General features: G+C 49.2%; 2 long non-coding RNA genes across 2 annotated transcripts in view; both read right to left on the bottom strand.

The window, feature by feature from the left end:
• Window positions 1-1994, bottom strand: part of LOC147575709 (uncharacterized) — a 32014-nt gene extending 30020 nt beyond the window's left edge. The window contains exon 1 of the long non-coding RNA XR_015242675.1: window positions 1897-1994. This is a non-coding gene — a long non-coding RNA (uncharacterized LOC147575709). The remainder of the gene's footprint in view (window positions 1-1896) is intronic.
• Window positions 1995-2023: 29 nt separating this feature from the next.
• Window positions 2024-17340, bottom strand: part of LOC147575708 (uncharacterized) — a 37127-nt gene continuing 21810 nt past the window's right edge. Inside the window, exon 3 of the long non-coding RNA XR_015242671.1 lies at window positions 2024-2104. This is a non-coding gene — a long non-coding RNA (uncharacterized LOC147575708). The remainder of the gene's footprint in view (window positions 2105-17340) is intronic.

The raw sequence follows: 17340 nt of genomic DNA, 5'->3' as shown, positions 1-17340 counted from the left end.
GTTTTATAAATTCTGAGTTTCATTTATCAGAGCCCTCCTCTGTGGTGTCTAGCCAATCCAGGAACTGAGAGCAGACACTGGTAATGACAACGGCTGAGGTCTGCTAGTGAAGGAGAAGCTGAGAGCCTGGTCAGAGGCTTCAAGCTTGTTTCTTTCCAGCGCCCTCGCTTTCAAGCTGAAACAAAGATTTTTTTTTTTAACCGCACGCGAAGAACACTGTCATTAAAATAAATAGACTAATGCATGATAGGCTGCATACGTTTACTATAATGAATTCCCCCTTGCTGATCCCTACTAGAAATGCAACCAGCAGAGACGTTAAGGGGACTAAAGTATGTTAGCAATCGGGAGCATGATCACTTAGCTGTGGAACTTGTGCGAAGTGCCCACGGCCTAAGCAGTTGTTAGAAATCAGCCATCACAAGAAGAGATGATTAAGAGAAGCCCACATGGCCGCCTGGAGACAATGGTCTATTGAAAGGCAGCTTAAATGGAAGATAATCAGATGATTACATCTGAAACCCTCACAAGGGCTTCTTCAAAGGGGGCTTGAGGCTGGCATCCTCACACTTCGTAGCTGGAGCGCTGCCCCGAAAGCCTGCATCCCCGGATTCCGATTATGAAGACATATGAACCGGGAAGAGAATCAGAAGTGTGCTATTTCAATTAGACGACAAACACGTCCAGAAATACATGCGATGTCTCTTTCCTTCACCCCTGCGTCCGTCAGCAAGTCCTGTGGGTTCCCCAACACATCAAGCGTCGCTGCAGAGCCCAGCATGTGAGTAAGTGGCCTTAAAGGCCGGGGGAAGATATAACCAGGGGAAGATATAACCAGGGGAAGGTAGAACCAGGGGAAGATATAACCAGGGGAAGATACAAAAGTTCGAAAGCAAGGAGGAAGTCCTGGTAGCAAGGACTGTGGGTGTTCATGCCCGGCCGATGGTGTGGCGTGCCCGGTCCCGCCTCCAAACACCAGCCACAGATGCCAGGCCAGCTGGACAAGAGCCGTGGCAGCGGGTCAGGGCGCTGACCGCTGACCGAAGACCCAGGCCCCGTCCTCGGGGGCTCCCGCTCCGCAGGTCTGGAGGTGGCCACCGTCTGGATTTGTTTTGTGCATATTCCTTTGTGAGTGAGTGATGCCCCAGAAGGAGCCTTGGGCCTAGAATTGGGGGACATGGGTTCGGGTGCAGACGGCGACCACTCAGGTAAACTTGAGCAAAATATTTCACTCTTCGAGCCTCAGTTTCTCCATTTAGATAAACACACTTTACATACCTGTCTAATTTACAGGGGACGCCCTTACTGTTATCAGCGACCATATAGTATTAATCACTACTTACTTCCATTATCGGTATTAGCTTTATTTAACAGGTGATATTTACTGAGAACTTGCCACGTGCATTAGCTCATTAAGGTCCCCCCGGAACGCTATGAACCAAATATGAGCATGTCCAACTTATAGGTCAAAAGAGAGTAAGTGACCCAGTTTTGAGACAATTACGATGAAATTCCACTACCTGCCTGTGTTGACTCTAACGGTAAAGGCGGGCCTGACTCGGTAAGATCTTCCCCTCCAGCTCTCTGCCTGCCTTGTGCTGGTTGAACGTTCGACACATGACCCTCTCCTCTAATTAGAACCAGTCTCCCTCCAGCAACACCTAGTCCTGGTGTGAAGATGCTGGTGCCTCAGGAGCGATGGCTCTCCTTTTCCGTCCCAAGGGCCCCTGAGCCGAATCGCCATGGCAGCCACACCTCGCCCTGCTTGGGGGATCCCGACGCGAGACATCCGATCTTAATTCCACAGACGGCAGCTTCAACCCCACGGCTTCCGAGCTTGGCGCTTGGCGAAGCAACAAATCGGTTTTATTTATAGACCAGCCACCAGTCACTCACCAGGACGAGGTCACCTCGTTGTCAATCTAGAAAACCCTTTTTGCAGAGCCACCAGACCGAGAGCAGGGCTCCGGGGGCAGCTTCACCACCAAGGGACATTGCGCAACGGCTGGAGACGTTTGTGGTTGTCCCCACTGTGCGTGTGTTCTGACATCTCGTGGGTGGAGGCCAGAGGCACTGCTAAACATCCTGCGATCTCCAGGACGCCCTGCAACAGAGAATAATGGGTCCCGAATGTGGCGAGAGCCCAGGGTGAGATGCCCTGTGTCAGGACCGCCCTGCACGCGCCCACCCTGCAGCCGTCCCCCTGCAATGGGACAGGCGCCACAAGTGTCCATTCACCGGGCTCCAGCGGGCGTCTCTGGGGCATGCATTTTGCCTTTCTGGAACCCTACGTAGTTGCTAACTCACAACTACGCAGCATATGGCGCATCGCCCCGTCCAGAATAGGCACTGGTAAACATGAGGTGTTTGAACAAATACTGTTACGTTACATGACCTCTAATGCCATTGATGTTATGAAGACATTGATCCAGTGACAAGCTAACATGTCTGCTGCAGAGCTAAATCAGGAGTAGGACAAGAAGAAAAATGTCAGCATTCCCATTCCAAAGACAGGAGTTCAAACCTCTATGTAAGGCATCTTTTTTTGTTGTTATTTATTTACTTTGAGAGAAAATGAGGGTAAGTAGGGGAAGAGCAGAGAGGAGAGAGAGAATCCCAAACAGGCTCCGTGCTGTCTGCACAGAGCCCAATGTGGGGCTCGAACTCACCAACCGTGAGATCACGACCTGAGCTGAGACCAAGAGTCAGATGCTTAAGTGACCGAGCCCCCCAGGAGCCCCATGGCATCTTTTTTTTTTTTTTAATATGAAAATCACCTAAACGATTACCGTTAAAATGACAAAAATGAATCTTAGGAAAGGGAAACAGTTAACTTTGCTGAGAATTTCACCAGCCTAGTGCAAGGAGACCCTCAGCACTGCTTCTGTGGAGAGTGAGGGCGCTGGCCTTCCCTCCTGCCTCCCCGTGTCCTGCGGGGCTGCGGTGGCTGTCCTGCTGTGGCTCCACGCGGTACCCACACTGAGGGTCTGCACACTTCAGAGGACAGGACGACGACACAATACCCAAGTCAAGGGGTGAGGTGAGTGCGCGGTGAGGCAGGTGAGGGCTGCAGAGGCACAGAGAAGCGGGAGGTGCCCCTTGACAGAGGGCGACCCCTCCCCGCGAGACCCTGACTCCTTGCAGTGTAAGGTCAATGCCCAGAACAATGACCGTCAGCTCAGGCATCCCCGGGGATGGCCAGCGCCCCCCTCCTGCCTCCTGACTTCCCACCGCTCACCTTCCCAAGGACGAGAAGCCAACATGACGGTCACCAGCCTCTGCTGGGGACGGTACACCTGCCACCTGCTCTGGGGCGGGATAACAATGCAGCCCCGGGGCCCCAGTCACTTGCCGTGGGAACGTGGGCCAGAGGCTGAACCTCTGGAGCCTCAGCTTCCCCTCCTGCAAGGTGGGGATCAGATGCTCTGCAGGACATTCTGACAATACGCGACACAGCAAGTGTGACATGTGCAGTGAGCGCTCAAAACCGGTGGCCGTTTCTCCTCTCCGCAGCTGTCCCCATGACAAGAAAACTAGAGTTTCAGCAGGAGCAGGCCCAGAGCTCGGCCACCTACTGGCCACGTAACCTCGGGCCCCAAGCCCCGGGTGTCCTGTCCGTCCCCAGATGCAAACCATCCTGCCTTCCTATCAGCAGACTGATGTGAGGCATGTGCACAGCGCCTGGTGCGTAATAAAGGACTCGAGGACGAGGGTTTCTAGTGTCTCATGGACAGGACAGGTCTACTGACGTTGTCCAAGTGCACGCATCCAATCAGCGCTCACTCGTCATCTCGAGGCAGTGAGAACACCGTGGAGAGACAGAGTACATAAAAGGAGCAGGCTCAACCCTTAAGGAGACACGTCGACGGGCATTTAAAACCTGGAACGCGGATATCAGATTCTGGAACCACTGCTGACTGGGACTGCGGCCTTGGCAAAGTCTCTGACCTCGTTTTTCTCATCTGGAAAGCCCCCTCTTGAAAATGAAATGAAGCCACACTTGTAAATCACCAGGCACATTGCCCGGTACCCCGTGAGCATCCTATAAATAGCCGTCACGGCATTCCCACGGGTATTCCTATCACTACAACGATTGTTATCATTTAGGAAGCAAGTTGCTGCACTCACTCGGACCCTTGCAGACGTAAACCAGGACGATGGATTTCGTAGTGGATTCAGCCGCAGAGGAAAGTTCTGGCTTCACGCGACCCACAAGCCTGCGGCAGGGTCGACTCAGCACAGCTGAACCCCGGCAATAAAACGATCTCCTGGGATCTCACCCTCGTTCTATTTATTGCCTGTGTCTCTTAGTCTCTGCTTTAAACAATTCTCTTATGGGAAGATATCCTTCATGTTAAAAGGAAACTAGCATCTAGGAAACTCAGAATTTTATCCTCCAAGTTACCATGACATACACACACACACACACAGACACACACACGCACGCACACACACACGCACACACACACACACACACTCTAGGAAGGCGTCTCCTTCTCCCACATGGAAGGGCCACTGCCAGGCCTGGGCTGGGCGATCCCTGGGGTCCGGGAAAGCATAATCCAATCGGGCAGGTCTGTGGCACTGGCCCCAGGGCCTCCCGGGGACAGAAGACCACCATTGGCATCACCTTGAGAGTCACTGGGCTAAGGGGGACAATGGATCCCCAGAGGCAAGGGATTGGAACAGTTGGAAAAGGAGCCCATGTTAGCGAAGGACACAAATAAACATAGAAAAGGGACATTATGTGGGGAGGTAACAAGGGCCCAAAGCAGCGAGTAGCAGAGACCCTGAGAGCCTCCTGGGAGACACGATGAAAAGCCACCCACTTACCCCTCTCCAGGGCGAGTGCCCACAACATTCAGCTCAGCGTGAGCGTGACCAGAGCTCTGGTCGCTGCCAATCTTATCCCCAAGGATATTACAAAGCTCTCAAATCGAACACTGGACAGCCATCCTCCGCAGACACTTTATAAATAAAGTCCATCGAACTCTTACTATTCGAGTTAAAGTAGTTTTCTATTTCTTCATCTGAAAGTATTGTAGTAAATACTAAGCGCGTCTGTGAATTGGCTGTACTCCCACTTGGGTAAGTTGATCTGATTCTGCACTTAAAATACACATCGCACACTTCAACTTTTTTATGACCCCCGGGCCGCTGAGACAGGCAGGGAACAGACAGTCCCTGTCTCCCAACCCCTTTTCCCAACACGGACGATGAGGCGTTGCGGACGGATACGCAGCATATCGCGCCAACTCTCCGCAAAAGCACAAAAGTCCCCAAAGGCTTACTGACCACAATAAAATGTCGCATCCTACTTAGCGCGTGATGCTAGCGGTTGAGAATTTTACACTCTGGGGTGGAAGAGGGTCTTATTTTAAGAATAATTCCAGGGGCGCCTGGGTGGCGCAGTCGGTTAAGCGTCCGACTTCAGCCAGGTCACGATCTCGCGGTCCGTGAGTTCGAGCCCCGCGTCGGGCTCTGGGCTGATGGCTCAGAGCCTGGAGCCTGTTTCCGATTCTGTGTCTCCCTCTCTCTCTGCCCCTCCCCCGTTCATGCTCTGTCTCTCTCTGTCCCAAAAATAAATAAAAAACGTTGAAAAAAAAAAAATTTAAAAAAAAAAAAAAAAAGAATAATTCCACTCAAACAGGATCCTGAGCGTGGAGGCTCATTCTGATGATAAAGGTCTCGCGACAAAGGTCCAAGTCCCCTCCGTTTCCGGCTGCCAGGACCCATCAGTGCTGGGCTGTCTCCATCCCAGGATCCGGGGGGGCCTCGAACTCAGCACGTCTGAACACCCATCAGTTCAAGGTCACAGGGGACTGGCTGCCTTTCTTCCTCGTCCCCGGGGGAGCGGTAGACCCCCACCACCCTGCCTCCCCAGGCGGAGCTCTGGCAGGCCCGAGCTGCCGAAGGACGCCCAGCACCCACTCCGGCTGCACGTGGTAAACTCCACCCCCCAACCCCGCCACCCTTTTAGCTGGAAACCTCGCGCTTTCCACCTGGATGGCAGCATTTAATGTCTACTCTTGGGTCTGGTCTCCCGGGTCTCAATCCCGTGAGCAAGAGGGCCTTAACATTGTTCCTTTCCCATTGACGTAACCTCAGACAGGCCTCTTCCTGAGGCTGGGCCCCGACCTCCCTTCGCTTAGAGCATTGACTTCAGAACATGTGTCATTGCACATTCTTTCTCTACCCTTTTGAGGTGTAAATCTTTGTAAAAGCCTCTGCCAGGTGTACCAGCCAGGAAATGTCTTTCTCAAGGACTCGCGGCCAGCCCTTTGGAATATCACCCCGGGGGCACCTGGGTGGCTCGGTCAGTTAAGTGTCCGACTTGGTCTCGTCTCATGTCATGATCTCACGGTCTGTGAGTCCGAGCCCCATGTTGGGGTCTGTGCTAACGGCATGGAGCCTGCTTGAGGTTCTCTCTCTTTCTCTCTCTCTGCCCCTCCCCAGCTCCTGCTGTCTCCTCTGTCTCTCTCAATAAATAAACTTAAAAAAAAGAAATGTTATCCTCAAGGAATGTAGCCCCCCCACCCCCCCCACCTCTGCAGAGCCCCTAAATTCCATGGGCGCCTTGCTTCAAGTTGCAAAAACTGCGTCCTCTAACAAAGAAACAAGGAGGTTTACAAGGTGAGGCCAGCTGGTGAATGCAGGTGGCTTATGTGGCATGCGAGTCCCTCCCACCCGTGGTCTCGTGGCACGGAGCTCAGTCTGCCTCCCTCCTCTGTAGCAATGGCTTGGAATAAAATCTCCCTTGCCCGCTCCACCCTGTCCAGGACAATCGCTGCTTTGACACCTGGGGACCTTCAGACACAGGGGCCCCCGGCACACCTTGGAACCGTCCGGTGGGCCTGCCGGAGCTTGGGGCTCCCCATTATCGCAACAGACGAGGGCGGTCGAGAAGCACGCCCTCATCTCGGTGCTCCCCACGGCATCCTCGCTGGCCTGTGCACAGCCACGTAAGCAAGGTGGGCTGCGGGTGAGGGGCCCGCCCGAGATGTTTCTCAGGGGAGGAGGGCTGAGCATTTTCTCGGGAACCGTGACATGTGCCTTCTGGTGGCAGGGTCCGCCCGTCCTGCTTAGGTTCTGGATACAAGCTAGGCTTGCGGTCCTCTAACATACTGTTGAAACAGTACTGACAAGTCAGGCAGTGCCGACAGCCTGTCCTCTGGGGGCCTTGAACCTCTCCCACTGCTCTGCTTCCCTTGCCTCTCTCTGGTCCTCTCGGGTGCCCTTCATGAGCGCCTTGGGACCGAGACTCCATGTGCCCCTGACAGACCGACTGCTGGACGGACGTGCTCCGTGAGCCACGGGCCACACAAGCCTTCCTCCAAAACAGGGCATTGGATCCCCACGTGGATTATCGCTGTCAGCCAGGACACGGGAACTGCCCCGTTGCACGTGTGGTGGCGTTTGAACGAAGGCTGTCTGTGAGGCCCGTGCACCCCACCGACCAGCTGGGCCTCTGGAACGTTCATCATCTGATGGGCTGGGTGAGGGCCCTCGGTGTCCCTCCCCCAGAGAACGTTTGTTTGCATAAAAGCCAACTCCGTGCGCGTGTTTGACCAGAGACGCCAGGCTCTCCGGGCACAAGTGGCCCGTGGGGCACAGACAGAACAAAGAGGCGTTTCCGCAAGGGCTCATGAGCCCATCCGGTGTCAGGGCTGGGGTCCCTCCCTGAGCAGGAAAGTCCCTCTGAAGGGACTTTCATATTTGGGGGTTCTTGGCATTCATTTTCTGGCACTGGCTTAAAAATCTGCAGGGGCACATTACCGAGTTTCTTTGTGCCTTGACTGCCCCACATGCCGGAGCTTTGGTCCCCATGGCCGGGAGCCGGGAGTCACCCTAAATTGGACTCACCCCAACGCTCACCCCTGTCTCCACAGTCACTCACCCACTGACCTTCATTTTCTGTCCAGGATTCGGTAATCGTTCCCCGATTCGCTTTTGTACCACATCCCCCTGCAATCCACACTTAACCATGTTCCCTTTTCTTAAACCCAGATCCACTTGGGTTGCTTCCCTGGTTCTGTCACCACCCTGGGCTTCGCCAGGCAGAGAATGACCGTGGCCTGGCCCAGCCAGCCTCCACATCGGCACCTGATCCCGGAGCCCTCCGCCGAGCCCCCGCCACCATTAGATAGCTCAAACACACCTGGATAGCTCACGCCGGACCCCCAATTTGAATGTTCAAGATGCATTTGAGTTTTCAAAGCCCTGCTTCGTCTCTGGCCCATCTTACGATCCCTTCCTGCTTTTACCGCCCTCAAAAAATTGCAGAGCAGCTTTGACCAGAAGAGGAAACTGCAGGGTTTAAGGGTCTTGGACATGGGTTCTGTTCTCACTCTTTCCTGCGCGAAGAACACTTACCATGAGATCTACCCTTATAACAAATTTTAGGAGCCCCTCCCACAGTTGGACCACGGATGTCTGACCCACTCATCTTATTTAAGACTTTATGCATTTGACTATCATCTCCCCCTTTCCCTCGCCAGCCGCCGGCCGCCCCCCTTCCCCTCTTTGATTCTAGGAATGTGACCACTTCCGATCAGTCCTCTCAGCGGAATCAAGCAGCGTTGGTCTTTCTGTCACTGGCTCATTTCACTTAGCATCACATCCCCAAGGTTCGTTCCTGTTCTTGAATATTGCAGTCTCCTTCTTTTTCAAACACTTATTGTATTTTATTTTTATTTTAGAGAGAGAGAGCATGCACTAGTGGGGGAGAGGGGAAGAGAGAGAGGGAGAAAGAATCCCAAAGAGGCTCCACGTTCGGCGCAGAGCTGACTAGAGACTCAAACTCACGAGCTGTCAGATCATGACCTGGGCCAAAGGCAAGAGTTGGATGCTCAGCCCGCTGCACCACCCACGTGCCCTGAATTTACGTCTTTTTTAAAGCTACATAGTATTCCACTGTTTGGATGTACCGTGTCTTATTTCTTCATTCATCTGTAGGTGAACGGTTACGTTGTTCCCATATCTTAGCTGTGGGGAACGTTGCTGCAGTGAACACCAGAGTGCTGATATCTCTTTGAGATCCTGTTTTCAGTCCTTCCGGATAAATACCCTGAACCATATGGTAGTTCTGTGTTTAATGCGTGGGGGACCCTCCGCACCGCTCTCCAGAGAGGCCGCAACGTCGACATTCACATCGTCAGTGCACAAGGGTTGTGCTGTCCCCACATCCTCCACCTGCCTTAAGGTCCAGCCCACGGGGAAGGCGAGACATTAGGGTTCACTGAATGCAGAAGAGGGGTCACGAGACCCGAGTCCGACCGCACACGGGCCTGAAGCAGCCAGAGCCCCTATACCTTCTCGTTTATAGAATGCTCCTGACGATATCCTGCTTGTAAAGAGGTGCTCAGGGACCAAGTGACCCGATGTGCCCAGGGACCCAGGACAGATGTCACAGGCACAGAGTTAGCTTTGCAAAAATGACATTTTTTTCTCTGAAATTGAAGGTAGGCCTCAAAGCTCACCGTGCGCGTTAAAGGGGTGTTGTTCCTGGGAACAATTTTTGGGGACTTGGTCAAGTCAAGAATGTTTCCCCATTTTCTCCCCTTCCGTCTGGGGGAGGCGAGGCCCCCAGGAGAGAGCCGTGTCTAGTCTGTGGTCACCGGCATCTGGGCCGTCGTCCTCACTAACTCGAGCTCACAGGGCTGAGGGAAGGGGCGCTGGCCTCCACCCCCAGGCTGCCCGAGCCCACGCTAGTGTAGACCCGGTGCGCACGTGGAGGTAGACCCACCTGCTGGGGCCTGAAGCTACAACAGTGGGGCATCTCTGAGAAAGAGTCAACACTGCGAATACCAACTCAGGTACAGGGCCCAGAAAGGAGTTCATAGATGGAGAAGCCCTCATGCTCAAGCTTTGAGGGTTTTTGGGAAATGCACGTCTGCGTAAGCGTTGGGGGCAAAGTCACGTGACCCTCAGTGTTTCCTCTACAAAGTGGGGATGATGACATATTCTTCACAGTATTATTTAAGTATTAATGTGTTATTGCCCAGTGCCGACCCACAGGAAGTACCCAAAAGGTGAAAAGTGCCATCACAAATGCCGAGGACACAGACGGCCGGTTACCCCAGCTCGTCACGGGCTCCATGGAGAAGGAAGATGTGAGACGGCTTTGGGCAGATTCCGGGGGAGACAGAACAAACATCTCAGCATAGAAGATGGGGCCCAGGGAGGAGCAGATGGCCGACAAGTCTCTGCAGATTCAGAGATAAGGTGATCACAGCGTGATTGCTGAGAAGGTCGAGAAACTGGGTAGGCACCTGATTCCATCACCCGTGACCCCGGTTTCCAGGAGCGCGCCTGCCGTGGGCCGTGGCCTGAACGGTCTCACCTGGTGGGAACCAGCCGGGGGAAGGACGTTTCCAACCACCTGGGGATTTAGAACCAGCCAGGGATTTAGAAGCAGTTAGGGATTTACAACAAGCCAGGGATAAGGAAAATGGATGTAAAAGAGCAGAAGAGGTTGCACACTGGTTGTGAAAGTCGAATCGAGGACACACGCTTGTTGCCAGTGGACAGCGCCATGACTCTTACTGAACACATGCCTGGTGACCACCGTGGTGATGGCTGGCGTGACAACACAGCTCCAGGGACTCACTCCCCAAGGGCCCAGGCTCCAGAAACTCAGGAACAGACTCGCCTGTGTTCCTCTAATAACATCTCGTAATCTACCAGAAAGCAACCCCCTTTCAGAGATAAGACACTCAGGTGGGCAGTAGGGTCCAAATCGAGCCTGTGCATCGCTAACGTGCATCCATAAGTGGGTAGAATTGGGAAAGACAAGTCTGGATCTTCAAAGTAGGGTCGTGGAAGTTATGACAGCTTAGGATACACACGGTGAGGTGGTAAATGCATGAAGAATTATAATGTCCCATGAAGATGAAAATTTGAACTATGAAATCACGATCAATAAAATTATAACTTCCTATTATCCTTCCCTTAGCCATATGAAAAGTTGACACTTTTAGTATGTTTTCTCCAAATTACTCTTGCATTTAAAACTTGTGTTCACGCTCACAGTCCTATAAAAGCTGACTTCACCATTTGGAAGGAGGGAGCTAAATTTTAAATATCACAGTTACTATCAATTCCAATCACAGCATCGTGCACACAACAAGAAACACCTTGAGTTTCTTGTATAAGCAAAAATATTGAACGTAGCTACATATCTTTGAGAGAAGTCTTCTATCTAAAGATGTTGCTTGTGAAGGTTCTTGAACGGCCCAAGAAAACACATCACAGCCTGTGTTGTTACACATGGATGAGAGACTGGAGGAGTGCTCATGCATAAATGCCCTTTTGCGTCTCTACCTCCATGTGAAATTCTGTGGGAACAAGTAAGTCAGCATATTTTTTTAAAAATATTTCTTCTTGACGTTTACAGGGAGAATCTACGTTCTGGGAAAAATCATCACACAACTCAAGCAATTAGCTCCCAGAAAAATGGCATTCTTAGAAAAGTACAGGACTGTGTTAGTTTGCTTTAGAAATGCCAACGTTTTTTTACAAATAACGAAGCATCATACGTTGGCACAAACAACCTTGTTCTATACGACTCAGCATACGGGGACTCAACAAGCATTTGCTCAAACCCTGGGATGGAAATCCTGTCTGGGTTTGCAGATACCCCGGTGACCTACCTTTACAGCTTATAACTATATCTAAAAAAAAATTTTTTTTAATCAACTCATATTCTCTAAACCAGGGCAAAGCACAGAAGAGGGGACTCCTCATTTTTTAAAATGCTTTATCTTTACTTATTTACATATCTCCTCTTTCAAGAAAAGGACTTTGAGATGAATCGCCACAAAACAAGTGTATAATAAAGTAGCAAAACGAAACTTAAAAACGGGAACAGTGATCAAATAAAACCATCAGGTGTTCCCTCCACCCTCTGCATTTATTGTTAGCGCTCAGAGGCGAGAACCATTAAAGAAAAAAAAGATGTAAAATAATTATTTTTAAGGTAAATCTAAAGTAGGTCAAACGTCTCTCCACTGAGAAGGCGGTGACTTTATGTTGAGGTAGGTGCCATTTTATGGAAAAATAAAATTAAGTAGCTAACTCAAATCTACACCTAAGTTAAATACCCCAGAGGCTATTAATGGATGTAAACGAAGGTGGTCCGTCCATAAAATAGAGTCCATGTGGCCAATGCACAGGGATGAACTCCCTATTCGTGCCACAGCATGAATGAACATCAGAAGCACTGGGCTGCAGGAAAGAAAGCAGCCACAGAAGATCACAGATGATATGCTTCCGCTTATAGGAGATGGCCACAACAGGCAGGTCCACAAAGATAGAAAGTGGACCCATGGCTGCCCAGGGCAAGGTGCAGGGAGGGCACATAGGGAGTGTCTGCTCATGGGCAGGCTTTTATTTCCTGGTGTGATGAAAATGTTCTAAAATTAGATCACAGTGATGGTAAATATACTAAAAATCATTGACCTGAACACTTCAAAGCAAGATTTGACTGCAAGTAAATCCTATGTCTGCAAAGTTTTGTTTTGTTTTTTTTTGTTTGTTTGTTTTTTTTTTTTACTATAGTTATAAGCTCTAAAGGTAGGTCACCGGGGTATCTGCAAACCCAGGTAGGATTTCCTTCCCAGTGTTTGAGCAAATGCTTGTTGAGTCCCCATATGCTGAGTCATATAGAATAAGACAGGATTCTTTTCAGCTGGAAAGACTTTCAAACCAAATGCTACCTGTGTCTCACCCAGAGGAAGGAAAACCTCAGTGGATCCCATGGAACACTGTATTCTAAGCAACGTGATTTTCTCCTTGTGCCCACCAAGAAGAGTAATCCCTCCATAGCTAAAGAAGTGAGTTGTCCTGTGAAATTACTTACCGTTCACCACTAGGGACTTTGAGAAGATCTGCGTGGTTCCCATGCATTGTCTCATCTGCCCAGCACCCTCAGGTCTGGGACCAGCTCCCCGATTTCCTGAAACTATCCAGTGACATTCTATCCATAGGACCCCTGCAGGAGCCGCTACTTGAACTTGCTCCCAGGATTGGTTGAGGGGATGGGGGTTGGGCTGGCTTAAGACCAGGTGATTGTGTGCTCAGCCTGGCCTGGAAAAGAGGACTCCACTCCCTGTGAAGTAGGAAGAGCCTCTCTCTCCATTGACTGTCTCCGTAATAAAACTCAAGGGAGCTCAGAGGCCAGGGCAGATAGCAGGGGGCTGACGTAGAGGGAGACCAAGATGGCGGAAAAGAGGGAGAGATTCCAATAGCTCTCCAATTCCTGGCATCCTTGTCCTTCTTGTTCTGGGTTCTGTGACGAGATCGACCCTTGTGTTGGTTCATTACATCTTATTATCTTATTAAATCTCCTCTTCATCTACCTGGGTCAAATTGGGTTTCTTTCACTAATAAAAGTGCCGGCAGGGGCACCTGTGTGGCTCAGTCGGTTGAGCGTCCGACTTTGGCTCAGTCATGATCTCACAGCTCGTGAGTTCGAGCCCCGCGTCGGGCTCTGTGTGGACAGCTCGGAGCCTGGAGCCTGCTTTGGATTCTGTGTCTCCCTCTGTCTCTGTCCCTCCCCTGCTCACTCTCTCTCTCTCTCTCTCTCTCTCTCTCTCTCTCTCTCAAAAATAAATAAACACTAAAAAAAATTTAAAAAATAAAAAATAAAAGTCCTGGCAAACAGACTATCAAAAATGATTATTTTGGTTGTATTGACATTAATTCATTCCACCATGATTTACTGAATAACCACTATGAGCCAGATCTGTTCCAGGTACTAGGTATATAATCCAAAAACAAGCCAGAAGAAGCCATTGTTCCATGGAATATAAGGCACCACTGGCTTGTGTCACACGCCCACAGAAAACTGCTCATTCTATCATTCATTCACAGATACTGAGCTCATAACAAGCAAAATCTCCATTTATTCACAATAAACAAAATATTCATTTACTGAGTTTCTTGATGGCAGACTGTCAATATTCTTGGTCATATTGTCCATGGTCTTGGTCACTTCTTGTATGAGGGCATCTCACCAAACCACCTTAGTAGCCAGATGGCGACTTGTTCAGAGAGAATTCCAGTCAGCGAAAACAGTGACGATGCATAATCAGGTGTAAAAATTCGACATGATTGGAGCCATTTAAAATGAAGTCAGGGGGCGCCTGGGTGGCGCAGTCGGTTAAGCGTCTGACTTCAGCCAGGTCACGATCTCGTGGTCCGTGAGTTTGAGCCCCGCGTCGGGCTCTGGGCTGATGGCTCGGAGCCTGGAGCCTGTTTCCGATTCTGTGTCTCCCTCTCTCTCTGCCCCTCCCCCGTTCATGCTCTGTCTCTCTCTGTCCCAAAAATAAAAAATAAACGTTGAAAATAAATAAATAAATAAAATGAAGTCAGGGTGACTGTTGGAGAGAAACCACCTTACCCACTTTTGTTTGAACTGGGTCAAAACCTCTGGACTCATCAAAATGGCAATTTTCAGGTTGACACGGGTCATCGACTTCAGCTACCAGGTCTCCTTCATATCCTGGGAAAATGTGCCATCTGGGGGCACCCTGGAGACCCAGGCGGGAGTGGCAGTCGGGTTTTAGTCCTCAGTAACTTCAAATCAGGGGAAAATGAGAAAAAATGGGAAAGAACCTGGGGACATTTCAAATTTGGCAAGAGTTGGCAATTTGGGCAACAGGAGTCAGTCCAAATGCAGCCAGGCCTTAAATCCGTCTTTTCCACAAGCAGAAAAGCCAACTAAATCTCTACCACGCAAGAGTTTGCATATCCGTCAGTTAACCACAATTTACACAAAATATAACATCGTTCAAAGACAATGAACAAGGATCTGATAACTCAGAAGGATGGGTGTTACAGAAGGTGCAAGTTTTCTACTGAAATACGAAATGTCTCTCTACAGCCTTTTGATCAAAAGTAATCTCAAAGAAAGATTATTCTTGTTCACAAAATAAAACTGATCTCATTAGACTTGGCTTCATTTATTTTTACCTAGGTGCTATAAGAATGGTAATTTTCCATATAGGCCTTCTTAAGATGCTTTGTTAGAGGTTTTCTTAAGGACCCTCAGACTGGATTACAAAACATTCTTGACACTGGGGCGCCTGGGTGGCTCAGTCAGTTGAGTGTCTGACTTCGGCTCAGGTCATGATCTCTCAGTCCATGAGTTTGAGCTCTGCATCGGGCTCTGTGCTGACAGCTCAGAGCCTGGAGCCTGTTCGGATTCTGTGTCTCCCTCTCTCTCTGCCCCTCCCCCATTCATGCTCTGTCTCTTTCTCTCTTTCTCTCTCTCTGTCAAAAATAAACATTAAAAAAAAAACACACTGTTGACGCAAGGAAGCTAAGCCGAGAACTTGCATCAGATTTCACTTGCAAAACATGTAGATTTAGATGAACTCCTCTCTTCTTGAGGTCTCCAAACTATCTCAAGTTTCCTGAGTCTTCCAGGAAGTGACCATCCTTACTCACTTGTGAGGCTTGGAGCCCGGTGAGCAAAGTACCAGACAAGTTTTGCCAAGAGGACTTTGAAGCATCAGCTCTATAAGGTGGACCTTAGCTCCTTGGAAACATCTGGTCCCATGTGATTCGGCGAGCATGGTTCCCAAATGTGACGTTCCAGTCAAAGTCTCAGTGGCATAACCAGTGTTTCCAATCATGCCCTTTTCATGAGGACAGACTCTTACTGAACCCGTAAAGATAACCATATTGCCATGAAATTAAGAAGACTCCATAAATGTTTCAGCATGCTAGATGCATCCAGCAGGGAGAACACGATGTCATTTAAGTGATTGTTGCAGATTACAAATCAAGGTCTACCAGATTGTTATAAATTGTAGAACTCTTAGAGGAAGGAGAAAGAACTTTCTTGCACATTCAGAAAACAGACCACGAAAGCATCAAGCATATTCCAAATAAAGCCCACAGTCATCCCTCATCAGCTTGGCCAGTCCTATTGTAATTAATTAATTCTCGTTCTACTTGATCCTGAGTTAAGAGTCTCGGGATCCCATCTGTTCTTCGCTGGAATCTGAAAGTCCTGACTCAGCCACCAGTGGAGCTCTGATGGTTTAAATGATGCCGTTGGAAGCCTGTGCCCGCGAGTGCCTGTCCTAATGCTGGTCCACGGGCTCTGTGGACGCCCTCCTCTGTAGAAGGTGAAGTGCTCTTGCCAGAATCTCATTGCAAGCAATTTCCAGAAATCAGCAGAGTAAAATTAACAAACAGCTCTCGATGACAAAAGACTTAAAATAACTATGGTTTATTTACTACCAATAATTTTCAAAAGTGAACGATCTGATGAGTTCACTACAAGAATAATACAACTGACGAGGGCTTTAGTTGTTTTGTGGCTTTCAACCCAAGAGAAAAAAGTCAATCCAAGTGGGTTTTAGACAAAAAAGATCCATAAACATAATCATTGACGCTATTTTCAAAGAAGGAGTGTTTGTAATTTGTAAGAATGGATGAACATAATTCTTACAGAGAAAGGTATCTTCAGACAGAGCATACAATATCCTTGACTTAGTGCATCATGAACACGCCAAGACTTTATCAAGAATATCAGGTAAAGAGACTCTCCCATCCTGGAATAGGTCCTAAACCCCTGAATATTGAAAAGACTACATAGGTTCATGACATGAGTCCCCAGTGGAAAACCACTGGCTTAGAAAATGCTAAATTCAAGTTAAAGAAGCAACGTGTGACAAAACTAACCCTTTAAAGGATAATTGAAACCATGACCAATAACACCGTGTTATTACCATGTTCTTACAGGTAAAGCAGGTGGGGACTCAGACAGACAGACATCACAGATGGTGAGGACATTCACGGATCTGTGTGTCCTGTGCAGCAGGACATTTACCCACACAAATTTAACCTAAGGAGAGCTGGCATCTGTCTGCAGCAAATGCAAATAAGAAAGAAGAGTGTAGAAATGTAAATCATAGTTAATAACACTTCAGTATTCGATCTGACTTGCAAACGATGCATGTATCTAAAGAAGACGTCAATCAACTGAATTTAGTATCAGTCCAAGATTTTCAAAATACCTAAAAGTCTAGAGAACTACTTTCAAGTTGGAATAATTACTCTGGAAATCAAGTTTGTCAGAATAATGATTAAATATCAGTTAACTTCCCTTTTCCATTTTGTACCACATTAGCCATCAGGAGAAGCAATCCTAGAGCCCGCTCGGTCCGTACACCCATGTAGGGTTAGGATGAATATACCCAAGAAGAGACAAAATGCATCCTTGGTTTATACTTCACCGTGACAGCTCAAAGAATAGGGTTTGTTTTTATTAAAACAATAGTAAACTAGTCTTGTTTGCCAAAGACTTATCAAAATTGTGTGAACCAG

The sequence above is a fragment of the Puma concolor genome, chromosome D3 (genome assembly GCF_028749965.1).
Source record: "Puma concolor isolate L17-30 chromosome D3, mPumCon1.1.hap2, whole genome shotgun sequence".
Taxonomy (NCBI): domain Eukaryota; kingdom Metazoa; phylum Chordata; class Mammalia; order Carnivora; family Felidae; genus Puma; species Puma concolor.
The sequence above is the reverse complement of the archived record's forward strand: the minus strand, read 5'-3'. Positions and strand labels throughout refer to the sequence as shown.